Source organism: Sardina pilchardus, chromosome 22 (assembly GCF_963854185.1).
Source record: "Sardina pilchardus chromosome 22, fSarPil1.1, whole genome shotgun sequence".
NCBI classification, from domain to species: domain Eukaryota; kingdom Metazoa; phylum Chordata; class Actinopteri; order Clupeiformes; family Clupeidae; genus Sardina; species Sardina pilchardus.
Window position 1 is genome coordinate 27,495,432 of NC_085015.1, and position 14,618 is coordinate 27,510,049.

The 14,618-nt window shown below is 49.6% G+C and overlaps 1 protein-coding gene across 1 annotated transcript in view; it reads left to right on the forward strand.

Annotated features, from left to right (window-relative positions):
• The window catches only part of ptprea (protein tyrosine phosphatase receptor type Ea), a 61,455-nt gene that overhangs the window by 22,893 nt on the left and 23,944 nt on the right, over positions 1-14,618 (forward strand). Inside the window, exon 2 of the mRNA XM_062525880.1 lies at positions 7,086-7,372. The gene's annotated coding sequence lies outside the window, so the exon portion shown is untranslated. The remainder of the gene's footprint in view (positions 1-7,085; positions 7,373-14,618) is intronic.

The window sequence follows — 14,618 nt, forward strand, 5'->3', positions numbered from 1 at the left end:
TTCCTCTTTCTTCTCTCTATCTGTGAGTGGGCTGTTGCATTGGAATTCTGCTCGCCACTCATTCAGAGTTCAATCAATAGAGTCTGTGTTGCGCTGTGTGGTGGCGACTGCACAGTAATGTCGGCTAGGCCTTCACATGGCGAGCCTCTCAGTGCGTCTCTTCGCTTTTGTGCACTTCTGCATCCCTCTCTGTGTGTTTTCTGTCTCTCTTTCTCTTTCTCTTCCTCCCTCTCTTCCTCTGTCGTTCCCTGTCGCCTCACACTCTTCTCTCTGTCTCTTTATCTCGCTCCGTGTGTCTCCCTGTCACAGCGCTCTCTCATTTTCTCTCCAGCTGTGCGTTTATTGATTCGTCAACGCGACACTCCTCTGAGGAACTCTCGCGCTGCGCTCCTTTAAGGCTCTGCTCCCAGCCCGCCGGCTGCTGAGCCGTTGCTTACAAAAGCGAGCTGAGATCCCGAGCAGCTCCAGAAGCCTGCGCGCCGGCTCGCCGCCATTAGATATGGGATTAGAACGGGCGCTGCCAGGTTGGCGGATGGGTAGATATTATCAGGCAAACATCCTGCTTGTTCTGGCCCGAGGCCACTCACTGATGCTTGACCCGTGTGTGCCAACATGGCAGGGGTGAGGGCTTATGTTTTTGGAAGGGGGCGAGGAGTTCCTGGAAGCTCTCATATACCAACCAAATCACATTCCCCAACGCCTTGAGAATCTCTTTCCTGAGCCTCGCTATTCCCAACACTATCATGCTTGAGGCCCCGCTCTTACCTTGTCCTGCTACGCAAGTGAATCGAGTGTGTGAATGTGTGTGTTTTCTATTCATGTAGGCCTGTTTATTAGCACTTTCCATTGCTATTTTAGCTACTGAAGTCTCTGGGTACTGTGGGGGCTCCTTGTAAACAGCATAATTACACACCGTGCCTTGCCACCTCCTCGCTAAGCATCCTGCTTATTTGTTTCATTCCGTGGGCTATGTGTGTAACTGTGCACTCGCTAATGGGAGTTGGCTTAGCCTGAGAGCACAGAGGAGGACGGTAGCAAAAATACAGCTTTCAGCTGTTTACCCAGAAGAGCCTCCCCTATTGACTCAGTGCTGGAGGTGCACTCTTGGGCAGACGTGGGCATGGAGTAGCTTGCTGCGGTGTGCTTTCTTTAGGAGCGTCCACCTTGGGCAGGACTTCTGACAAAAGAGTGGTGCAGTATAGCTCCTGTGCTCAGCACATCCGTACAGTAAGTGTGCTTTCAGCAGTATGAAAGTCATAGGTTCAATCCCTAGAAAACTAAAGCACAAAGAACAATGTTCTTTACTATATGGAAAGTCCTCTAGAGTACACGCCAGCCCGGAATAAGCGATTCTCTTCATAGCCTTTCCCTAGAAATATTGCCAGGTGTATTTAGTATTTGCCCAAGACCCTATTTGAATAACCAGCCTCATGTTTATTTCCCAAACACAGTGTTTGTCCAGGGTTGTAGATCTGTCCCCTTTGGCCATGTGGCAATGGCTTGGCTGCTGTTTGTGATATTCGGAGAGTCCGTGTCACTTCCTGGAGACTGTTGGCTGTGTTTGTTTGCCATCCGTCTCCCTGGCAATCTGTGTCACCTCCCTGGCCCCTCACTCACACTCACAGGTTATCTCTTTAAATGGATTTGTGCCAGCGCTGAGAGATGGAGCTCTGATGCCCTAATCTTATTGACCAGGCCCTTGAGCAAGCCACTGTAATATCTCCCAGACAGCCGGCTCTGTGTTTATGTATGGGGTTGTGTTGATGGATGTTTGTGTGTGTGTGTGTGCAGGTGAGGGGACTGCAGGTTTTATGCGGGTACCTGCGTCGTTCCCATCTGCTATCTTGTTTCGTCAGGGCTCACCAGCAAACTCGTCACACACACAGACACACACAGACACACACAGACACACACACACACACACACACACACACACACACACAAACGCAGACACAAACACAAACACACACACACACACAGACACACACACACACACACACACACACACACACACACACAGACACAGACACACACACACACACACACACACACACACACACACACAGACACAGACACAGACACAGACACAGACACAGACACACACACACACACACACACACACACAGAGACACTCACACACATAGACATACACATACACATGCACAAACTCAGACACACACACACACAGACACACACACACACACATGCACAAACGCAGACACAAACACACACACACACACACACATAGTAGATAGCGGCGAGGAGAGTTTTTCTGAAATATGGGCATAAGAGTGCATTTCTTCTCCCCTGCGGAGTGCGGTAAATCTTAGTCACCGTGGCTCTGGCTCTCCTCTGGGCAGCCGAGCTGCTGCTGCATTCAGGCCCAGTGAGTCAGCGCGGCGCGGCGCGGCGTGGTGCGGGGGCCGGCTCCAGCCTCTCGGAGGCCCAGGTGCAGCCTCCACAGTGCCAGCCATTCTTCCAGCCGGCCCCGGTGGCCAGCATTAGTGTGCAGGGTGAATGGTCCCTCGGCTCCCCGCGCATCTCACATGAAAGGAAATGAGAGGAAGTCGGCCGGACAGACGGACGGGGCTCCGTCTCGGGGGTTGGGGGGGTGGGGGGGGGGGGGGGGGGAGCACCGCGGAGGATAATCGCTAAAAAGTGGCCCACTGCGTCGTTGTTAAACTGTTATAAAAAAGCTGACCCGAGAATTCACAAATCTCCCCATTCATCTGATGTGATGAAGTTTGTTTGGAGCCCCATGGGATTGAAGAGGAGTTCATTTGGGGGCAAATACTGAAGGGGGGGGGGGGATAGACCTCGGTCATGTTTGAAATGCTGTTTGCCTCATCACTGTTCTGTAAATGCAAAGAACATGATGCAACTCTGACATTCTCCTCTTGCACGCATAGGACGGAGCTGCAAGAGTGACGGGCATGATGCTGACTGTAATAAGCCCTGTTAGATGTGAACTCTCAAGTCTATTTTGGGGTGTGCACTGCACAGGCCTTTCTTCTCACCAGGAGAGATATATCACTCTAAACTCTTTCATTTGTCTCTCCTTCTCTCTCTCTTGCAGGCAGGCTGCATATTGTTGCTATGAAGTCGTCTGTTGGAAATGTGTTGAATTTCCATGATTGCATGTCTCTCTGGCGTGAAAATAGCTTTGCCTATTTTGTGCTCACATTTTATGCCTGTGTCAGACTGTTATGTATAATCATACTTGGCTCACGTGGCCAAACGTTTTAACCCCCTGAGAGACGCCTTTCCATTTTCTTAATAATATTACTCTGACAGGAAACAGATGCCGCACTCCACCAATAGCAACAACAATAGGAAAAAGGCACAATGTTGAGCCAGTGACCCAGTAGAATGGGATCATATTTGTGGGCTTTATCTGACTGAAAATGTCCAGACTGGATGGGCTGGGTGGATGATGACTGTTTTCACACCGCATTTTTCCATGAAAACAAAGGCCAGCCCACGTTGGAGCTGCTGTGTGTGTGTGTGTGTGTGTGTGTGTGGAATGTGAAATACTTTTCAGTGTAAATGTATACTCTGTGGATCCGGTCCTCCCGCCTGCTTTTTTGGCTTATCGCTGATGGCCCAGTGGAGCAGATAGGCTGTCCCCTGTAATTGTGCCGCGCCATAGCTCAGATTAAAGACGGCTCTCTCAGCATTGTGCCTGTCGCTCCCTCCTCTAAGTATATAGGCCTCCGCGAACATCTCCCTGGCAAGGAAGTGACATCTGATTAACTGTGGTATTTCGGGAAGTCTCTGGAGATGGCTGGTATTTTTAATGTGTGTGCGAGCGCTCATTGGCCCTGATGGGGAGCGGCGGTAATGACACCAACGGCCCACTGACACCAGAGATACGCCGCTTCCTGTGAAACGACTCCGCGGCACTATATTCCCTACCTCACCACCAGCCAATGGGAAGAGCTTTAGGAGGAGTCGCAAATTAGTGGCAGAGAGAAAGGGAGAGAGTGAAAGAAAAAGGAAGAGAGTGAGAGAAAGGGAGAGAGTGAGGAAAAGGGAGAGAGTGAGAGAGAAAGGAAGAGAGAGAGTGAAGGGAAGGGAAGAGAGAGGGAGGTAACTGAGACTTTTTGGCATATCTCTGAATCTTGTTTGGGAAGAGGTGACCTACATACTCTGTGAAACTGCCAAGCACACTCCTCACGTATCCAGGTCTCTCAGTGTTTGCTAGTGCTTACTTTTGTCAAATCTTTTTGCATACTGTCTAATACATTTTGCATCGGTTAACATTGTTGCTTTCACATAAGCCTATATTTGCTTAAAAAGAAACCAACTTGCTGGTTTGAGTTAGGAGACCTTCAGAACTCCTGTTTTTGCCTAAGGACTCTTCAGACATGAAAAAGTAGCTCCACTTTAGCACCCTCTGCTTAGTAAACATCCTTGAGTGAGTCAATAAGGCTGGAGGCTAGGCCAGAAGCAGGACTTCCACACTGGCTGGGCTGGGTGGATGATGGCTGTGTTCACAACACCTTGATGTGAGGTCAGCCTCTCTCCTCCTGTCTGTTCTCACTTAAGCACAGCTGCTCAGTGGACGTGCTCCTGAGGATGGCCAGCTTCCTCTGTCGTCCAGCTCTCATTAGGTCAGTCCCACAGGAGCCCTCCGTCCATCAGCAGACCTCCTCCCGTTTATCAATCGGGGACATGAATTAAGATCAGCCCCCACCACCACCATCTCTTCTTGGTTTTTACCATCATTGTCAGCGCCCCCCCCCCCCCCCCCCTCTCTCTCTCTCTCTCTCTCTCTCTCTCTCTCTCGCTCTCTCTCTCTCTCTCTTTCTGTGTTACCAAACCCAGCTTGTGTTCCACATTCCATATTTATCTGCTCAGTCCCACTCTGGGCTCCCAGTGGGGCTCTCCACAGAGCAGAGGAGGGCCAGGTGACCCGTATAATTGGATCTGGGCTTGTTCGGCCCGCAGAAAGGGACGTAACCAGATTTCATGCTCCAGAGTTCACATTCAGCGCTCGCCACCTTTCATCTGGCGCGCCGAAGGTGAGCTCTGTCACCGGCTCCACACACATGACATGGCCACCACTAGCCGCCCCCGGCCACAGCAAGTCTGTCTCAGCTGCTGCAATATCTCCCTTTTGGTCGCTCTCTTGCCCACATGCATGTAGCATTTCTGTAGGTTAGCACTGCTGTTTCACAGTGTCTCACCCTGGTGTTGTTGGCGTTGCCACTGTCAGCTGGTTTAGCAGTTCTGGTGTGGTGTTTTGTGTTGTGATAGGTTGCACTATGGTAGCTGCATCACTTCCTCATTTGATGCGATGATGTCCTCCCGTACATGGCGGACATATTAAATGGAACTGTTGGTGATATAGTGGGGTTATAATCTTTTATGGACTACTCATTTAAAGGGCAGGGACAGCCATTTTGTCAAATCCAAAGTGGGCTGCTTTAATATGGTCTGACTCTGTCTGTCCTCATCCCAGGCTTTTATATGAAGCAGGGCTACCATGATATCATGAGCGTCATTAGTGACAAGTGGTGAACAATCTGTTCATCAGATCCACAGAAATGCTGCAGAAATGGCTGTGAGCCAGGACACCTTTCAGTGTCTCCCTCAGCTCCTTCCTTCCCCGTCACAATCACTGGCGGCCAGACGAGCTTTTAAATCTCTTTTTATTTGCGCAATTACGCAGCTGCCACTTAAATGTGCGGGCATGACTCGCCGACTCCTCCAGCACGGGCCTTCCTGCAGCTGTGGAGGGGCTGGGGCCGGGGCGGGCCGACGGAGGCACTGACTGGCTGACTCGCTCGCTCAGCCATGATGTGTGTGTGTGTGTGTGTGTGTGTGTGTGTGCATGTGTGTGCAGAGGGGAGCCCAAGGAGCCCCCGTCTAGTCTGATCTCAGCGCCGCCATGGCCGCCTGCGTGCGAGAGAGAGAGACTACACGGTCACCATAGCAACAGCTGGGAATGCACACGCTCGGAGGTTGTATTGCTGCTCAGTGTTCCCAGGTAGATGAATGGTGCCCCTGCCCCCATCTCTCTCTCTCTCTCTCTCTCTGCTGCTTTCTTAACACTGCCGTGCCAATTCCCCCTCTTTTCTCTGCCTTTTGGACATGTTTGGCTCTAGCAACGTAATGTCATTAGATGGCCATGGTTCCCCTTTAGGGTTGCTACTGAATCACATGGTGTTAGATACCATAGAAGAGCCATCTCGTCTCGAGCGTGCGGGAATTTCTTGTGTAAAATCAGATGAAATAGCCATAATAGATGTGGGAGGCTGGGGCGGTGCTTAAGTGAAATCAGAATGCACCCTGGTGCTCTGTACATTTCCGTTCTCCTACTAATGCCATCAAATAGATCGAATAAACCCAATGCGCTGATAATGAATTAAAAAGACTCTTTGCTTATAATTCTAATCTGGGATTAAAATTATTCTACTTAGTCGTTTTGGGATGAAGCAGATTAATTAACAGGCAAAAGGATTTATGTGTTCTATCATGTACTGTATCACTTGTACAGACATACAGAATCTGATGTCAACTAGCTTTAGCATTTACACATTAAGTCGCATTAGTTAAAAAACAAAACACATCTCTTAAAAGAGGCTAATCCCTCTGACACAGTTCAAGGTTGCATCTCAGTTAAATGTTGTATTTTTTAAACGTTTTAAAAATACTTTTGGATATTCTCTACAAATCACTGTGTCAAAGACCTCTAGGGATTATAAACTCAAACTGATTGCAGTAGCCAGTGTTGCTGGAGCAGCCTCTGTGCTGTGTCCGTGGGGACAGGAGTTCCTATGGAGGTGGCCTGGCCTTTGGCCTGCAGCTGTGGGAGCCCCTGTGGTGTAGTTTTGCCCCCTGATCCCTACTCAGCGCTGGGGCCACCACTGGAACTGACAGCTCAGACCCCGAGCCCCTTTTGGCCTGTTATCTACCTCTCGTCTCACCGTAATGGAGAATGTCCTCTTAAATGAATGTCTAATGCACAATCTCTCTCTTTCCCTCCCTCTCTCTCTCTCTCTCTCTCTCTCTCTCTCTCTCTCTCTCTCTCTCTCTCTCTCTCTCTCTCTCTCTCTCACTCTGTCTCATTTCCTCTAAAGGTGGAGAACAATTTCTCTCAGGCTTGGAGTGACGGCCGCATCTCCGACCTTGAAGCAGTGGAAGGAGGACAGGTAGAAGAGCACACAGAAGGGCAGAGGAGAAGAAGAATATCCAGGGGGAAGGAGAGAGTGCTTTCTTCCCCTCAGAGGAGCAGCCCATTCTGAGGAAGGGAGGGAGAGCGTGGCCCCTCATCCCCGGGAGCCATGTGACAGTCGGCCCCTGCAGCATCCCCAGCAGCTAGAATGGACCTGAGAACCAGCTCGCTCTGAAACCGCCTCTCACCAAGGTACTGTGGCTAGCACCGCTCAGCATTTGAACAGGGCTTTGGAATGTGTCCCTTCTGTTAAATATTATTCGTAATATCATAAGGGATAGCAGAATGAATGGATGAGGTGGAGACAAAGACCTGCACAATGCAAAGCCTCAAGGGCTGTTATCCTGCTTATCCTCGGCTACCACTCATGTTTGTAGTCAATAGACATGTATTCATATATAGCACTCAAAAGGTTCAGTTTACAAAGAAGCCCATTTGTTCAGTTTGTCACTATAGTTTCTTTGGTAAATTACGGTGGGTAGTTAGCTCAATTGCACTTGATTCCATTGTTGCAAAGCCTGCTTCCTAGTTCAACTGTCGGTTCCTGTGGTTGTCATAGTTACCATTCAAAAGAGCATTGATGTGCAATGGTGATTTCTATTCTACTTCATGTGTCCCAATATACAGAATGTGTAGCCCCCTTGTTAGCCAATCAGAAAATAGTATTTCTTGTCTCTGAGGGATAGCCAAAACTATTGTATCTAAGACAGAATGGAGGACTCTATCATTGAACTTTGGCAATAGCATAGTGTTTTTGTTTTTAGGGAAGACCACCCTATTTTGAAAGTAAGGCGAGGGAAGCTGAAAGGGCTGGAGAGGGCTTGTTGTGTCATATGCCTCAGTTTTGAGGTTAACCAGTTCCTCATCCATCACACTCTGGACCACAGTTTGGCCTGGACCTAGATATAAAGTGGAACTAGCACACTGAGGTGAAAGATCAGCAAAGCCTGAAAGATCTGACTAGCGTAATTTCCCAACTATTAGCCGCAGACATTGATTTTGCAAACTTTCTTCAGCTATGGGGTTAATACGCAGGCGCAGTTAATATGGTATTGATCTGGTTTTGATTTTTTAATTTGCATAAAGCACTTTCCTGCTGTTTATAGCCTACACGATGCGGCTATTACACAGGAAATGATGGTACCTCTGGCCTAAATGGGTATCATCCCTACAAGACACATTGCAGCAAAATTGCAGTCTTAATCAAAATGATTTATTATGGTCCAGGGAAATCACCGTCAGAAGATAACTTCAGTGGAGGATTTCACCGTAGCTGTTCCTAATTAGCATGAAAGCAGCAGCGCTGGAGCAGTCTTGTCAGTGGTCCAAGGCTACAGTACTGTAGGTGTACGGCAGATGCAGCACACGGGATGACTTGTTCCCGTTGCTCCGCTCTGAATTCACTTGCAGCTGTGTAGCCACACACCAGCAGCCCAGCTCCACTCTGGCAGTAAGCATATTAGTGCCAGTGTGACATATTATGACATTTAAACAGCTTAACAGCCATAGCAGCTGTGGCTAGGATTGTGAAGTATGGAGGTGACTGGAGCAGGAAGTGGCACATTGAGATCGGACACTGGTGGAAGTGACATGCTACATTTGACCACACATGAAACATCAAATTCAAGCACTTTTTGAGCCAAATTCCTTCAAATGTACGGACCCAACACAGGTCTGTATGCTTCATATTTAGAATGAGAACTATCAGGCTTTACAGGAGCTCACATGCAACAGTTGTCAACTTAAATGTGTGAGCACAACATTTCTCAATCGTACTGTTTCATACGAAATTCAATTACATTGAATTGTCATTGTCTATGTCCATTTACAAAAAAAAAAATGGCATAGTTGATAGGCCATAGGACTTTATTTATTTTTTCTGAAACCCACGCAGTTTTAAAGGAAGTCCAGGACCCGTGGGAACCCTGGCTAGAGGCCTGCATGGTCATGACCATGTACAGTATCTTTCTTTCTCTTTCTCTGCTATGGGAAGTCACTGTGCGTTCTCTTATTCTGTTTCACCAGATTAGTTGTGGAGTCCTATTGTTTCTGTATCACTTATCACTCAGCACAAAGTGTTTGTGCACTGCACAAGTAACTATGTTTACAAGTGAGGGCAGTACACTTCTCACAAGTATCACAAGTGTCACAAGTGTCTCACATGTCTCGTATGTCTCACAAGTTCTCACAAGGCCACGTGTGTGTGTCTGCATATGTGTGTCTGTACTGTACTGTGTGAGTGTGAGTGTGAGTGTGAGTGTGAGTGTGAGTGTGAGTGTGAGTGTGTGGACACGTGGGCTCGCACACTTACTCCATAGCACTTGAATGGGTAAACTGGTGTGTTCTCATGACTTGCTTGAGGTTCCGTATTGCGTGAGGTGCCGTATGCAGTATTTGTTGAAGTTTGGCAGTGTGTGCCTACAGTATCTGTTGCGTAAGTGTGTGTATGTATCTTATCAAGAAGTTGTTTCAGGAGTGTGTGACAGAGCTGGACACATTTCCCTTTCAGAGTGGGACAGGAAGACTGGCAGTGGAGGAGAGGAAACTGTCTGCATCAAACAGCAGATGGAGGGACAGCATGTGCTTACGCTGCAGAAAACACACACACACACACACACACACACACACACACACAAGAACACTCTCTCTCTCTCTCTCTCTCACGAACACACACACACACACACACACACACACTCTCTCTCTCTCACTCTCTCTCTCTCTCTCTCTCTCTCTCTCTCTCTGTCTCTCACACACACACACACACATACACACCTTAGACAGCGCACAATGAGCGCGAGACACAGTGAACTCCAGAGATGAACGTGCAGCTCCACATGGTGTCGTCCTCTCTGTGCCCTTTCCCCCAAACAAAGTTTTCCATGTGAGCGCTCTCAAAGTTTTCTTAATAGCACCAGTCAGTGGAGCTGAGCTGAGCTTTCCTACCCCTCCCGGTGTTAACAGCTTTTCTTGGCAGCCAAACTGACCTTTGTTGGTGCCGGGGAAAAAAAAATAAGAAAAATAAACCTGCCTTTACTCCGCGGCCAAGTCTGGCTTGTATGGCTGATGCATTAACCAATTGTGTGATTCCAGAGGGTCAGCATCTCTCTCTTGCCCACAGGCTGTTTGAGGAGCTCTTAATGAAAGCACATTTTTAATGCGTCTTTCATTTGGGCCGAGCTGGGGCGCTCTGGCTAGGCGGGAGTTATTGATTTGATATCAGGTGAATGGGTGGCGGAGCGGGTGCGGGGTGGGGATCAGGAAGGAGGTGTCTGATTGTGTCCCAGCGGGCCTGTCCTCCTCAGCGCAGGCGTGTCTGAGCTCCCGCTCCCGCTCCTGCTCCCGCTGCTGTAGCTCTGCCCTTGTGCGCCCTCCACCAGCACGCCATCCGTCTCCATTACTGACAGCAGCCGCCGCCGGGAGGGGCCAACGAGGCCAGGGGCGGGAGGTGGGGGATGAAGGGGGGGTGCAAACGAGTGCTGCCATAGGACGGGATGCCTGTCACTCAGGCATATGGTGCACAACTGTGGTGCATGTGTGGTGATGACACAGGATGATCATTTGCAGACACACAGTGGAGTGCAGTTATCGTGTGCATTTATCTCTCCTCCTTCCCTCCAAACGCACAAAGTCACTCCCCCACCACAGCTCTGTGCTCCAGCTACATGTCTGGGCCAAGGGGAGAGGGCTGACAGCCAGCCAGCCAGCCAGCCAGCCAGCTCAGGCAGAGTGCTGATCCCAGACCTGCTGCTGCTGCTGCTGTGTGAGGAGTGGATGTGGATGTGGATGTGGCACTTCCTCCGCTCGGCTCTAAAGAGGGCCCGGGCGTCGGTGGAGTGGCTCTGCAGGACAATAGGCCCAGCGCCATAATGGGCTCTCCTCAGCGCACCCCGCCGCGCGGCCTGGACAATACGCTACTGTACGCCCCCCCCGGGGCCCGGCCTAATGAGCTGGCTCTCCACACAAGAGCAACAGCAAGACGCAGGGCTGTGTCCAGCGTCCAGTCTTTAACAGCCATGGCACACTGCTCACAAGATGGCACAGAATAGCCAGCGCTGGTGTAGAGAGCAGAGGCAGGAGTAATGGGGTAATGTTATCAGTAGGAGACCAGTGAGCAGCTCTCTGTGTGTGCAGGCTGCTGTTGTGTAATGGTGTCAGCTCTTCCTGTTCCTGTAACTGAATAGCCGTGCTGGTGAAGTCATGATGACATAACTGAAGCACTTTCCCAATAGGAGCCCCATTTCAATCAGGCCATCAGTGATTAGCATGTTGGCCCATCCTCTGATCTCCGTGGGGCTGAGTGGCTGTGTTGGGACATGCCTGTGTGTGTTCAGGGTGGTGACCCCTGTGGAGTGGATCTGGCATGCTCCCACTGAATGGCAGGAAAGCTCATGGGCAACACATTGCAAACGACGAAGCCATATGTCATCTAGTTCCATACACGCACATGCTTGCACACACACACACACACACACACACACACACGCATGCATGCCTGCACACCCCCATATGGGCTTGCACTTACACATATGGTGTAATTGACTGAGAGCACTCAATGTGATTCTTTTAAGAAGTCATTTAAGGTGTGTTTGCATATATTATGTATGGAGTTAGCTACTTCTCTCTCTCTCTCTCTCTCTGTGTGCGTGTGTCTTAAGTGTACTCTCTTCATTTTGCCATCTGTGTTTATTATCCTCTACACGCCTCATATGAATGTCACTGCAGTATTCAGGATGGCGTGTGGTGAAGTTAGCATTGCATAGATGAGTGTCAGGCATCTCCTCAGTGGCCAGCAGCAGCCATGGCTCTCCCAGAGGTCACGAGTGGGGCTCCATCTCCTCCCCCTTCTTCTCCTCCTCCTTCTTACAACTCTCAAATTGAAACTGACATTTCAGAAACACACTCATGCACAACCAACCACAGCTATGCTCATCCACATGCCCACACACGCACACACATGCTCTCACACACACACACACACACACACACACACACACACACACACATACTGTACACACACACATACACACACACACACACACACACACACACACACACACACACACACATACAGTACACACTTGCGGTGATGTTTCCATCTGTTGTCTTTGGTCAGCTGGTCTGTGAGAATCTCGGCCTGCTGGGACAGCGTGTGTGCTTGTCGTCTGCCTCTCTGTCCTGGAATCAAGTGGCTTTTGTTCTGGAGCTGCTGTGCTTATCACTCCTCTCCCCACCACTGGCTCCCTCCTCCTCCTCCTCCTCCTCCTCCTCCTCCTCTTCCTCCTCTTTCTCCTCCTCCTGCAGAATGAAAGGACTCAACGTGATGGATTACATGTCCTTGTGCTCATTGCATCCTGAAGGAAAGAGGATTGTTCCAGCGCATTTATCTTGCTGCAATCAGATTAGATATCATTGTAAAGATGCAGGAGAAAAAGACTCAGCCGTGCTGCATCCCTGTAGGAAAGCCGCTGCACAACGACACCCGCTAAAACAAACAAGCGTGCTCATCTTAAGGAGGGAAAATGTCATTTCCTCTTCCTCCTTGAGTGTGAGAGAGAGAGAGCCACCTCACTTAAGAGATGTGTGGAATGTGTTGCGTGGTGTCATGGCTTGATGAATGAAAGCTTTTCCCGAGACCACACGCCTGGGGACGAAGCCTGACAGACCCCCCCCCCCCCCCCCGATGGCTCTTCATGTCGTCTCTCAGGAACATGTATAAGCGTGCTGTTTCCAGGAAGTGACACGTGAGCACTCCCATGCTGCGGGCCGTCCCACATGTGTCCTGTGTTCACCCAGCCATCTCCACCAGCAGCTCACTAAACCCACCGCACGCTTAGCTATCGCTAACAGTTCAATTAAGTTGTATTCATTTATGGAAGAGTATTAGCAAAGAGCGTAGCCTCCAGCTTCTTTGCTGTCCCTGAAGCCAGAATGGCTCAGAGCGAGCAGATAGGAACTTTGTTGAGGGGGGTATTCCTTGCAGCGTGATAAAGCCCTATTCAGAGGGGGAGCGCCCATCTGCATGAGGTTAAGCGAGGAGAGAATGTTCTAACTCCACGTTCTCACCCAGATAACTCGAGCCACCGCTAAGCCTCGGGATTAGGGTCACTTCCTATACCTTTGGTGTGGATGGTAAGCTGTAGGGAGGGGGGGGAATTCTGACTCAGGATCAGCTGATTTGAACCGAGCGGGTTGCATATCCGACGCTGTCACTTCTCACACATCTGGTGGGATGCGCATGCCTCTCTCTGTGGACACGCAGGTTGAAAGCTGTAATTGCATCGGCTCTGAATAATTGAAACTACTGGAGAAGTGATTCCCTAGAGAGAGAGAGAGAGAGAGAGAGAGAGAGAGAGAGAGAGAGAGAGAGAGAGATGGATGAAGAGGAAGGGAGGGAGGAAGAGAGGGGGCAGGGGACATGATGAATGGTGTGGTGTGCTGGAATGCTCTTTCTGTAGGTGTAAGGGGATGGAGAAGAATCTCAAGGTTTAGCCAAATATGGTGTGTGGACGTTTTTATGTACAGTATAGTGTACTGAGTATGTGTGTGTGTGTGTGTGTGTGTGTGTGTGTATATGGGCATTTGTATGTGTTGTTTGTGTGTTTGTGGGAGGAGGGCATGTTTGTGTGTTGTTTGTGTGTGTGTGTGTGGGAGGGTGGACATGTTTGTGTGTGTGTGTGTGTGTGGTTAGTGTGTGCTAGACGGCTGAAGCAGGGCACTGTGCCTGTTGGTTAAGTGTGGTGGGCTGTTCAGATGGTGGGTAGCTGGGTGGTGAAAGTGTGCCGTGTCTCTGTGGTTTAGCATAAAGCTGCGTGCAAGCATGCACATCTGTGGATCAGAGAGATTTGGAGCCAGAGACCCTCCTAAGAGATAACTGACTGCAACACATGCGTGCGCGCGCACACACACACACACACACACACACACACGTACACACACCACACAAGCATATAAACACAAACACACACACAAGGATATATTGGATATATTTACGCTTACAGTTCATGTTCATTTGATACTCTGTAGAAAGCACTTAGAATCAAATAGTCTTTTAAGTCACACACACACACGCACACACACACACGCACACACACACACACACACACACACACACACACACACGCTCAAGCCGAATGTGAGGATGAGCTCCAGCAGGCTGTCAGTGTGTGTAAGCTGCAGATTTGAGTAAATATTTACCCACTAATTACAGACTGTCTCCCTGCGTCACAAGAATGTGACAGTGGATTTCACATGTAGTAAACAGTAGCCAGGAGTGCCGCCTCCCATTTCCTGTTTGCTTTCTCATGTATGGCGGCGGCAGTGGCGGCTGCAAATGTGATCATGTTCTCTGCGGCTGCCGCTGTGTGTGTGTTTTTTCCTCCCTCCTGCTGCAGGGATTAACAGCTAAACTAATCTCTCATTTCTCCCCTTTTTGCCAAAT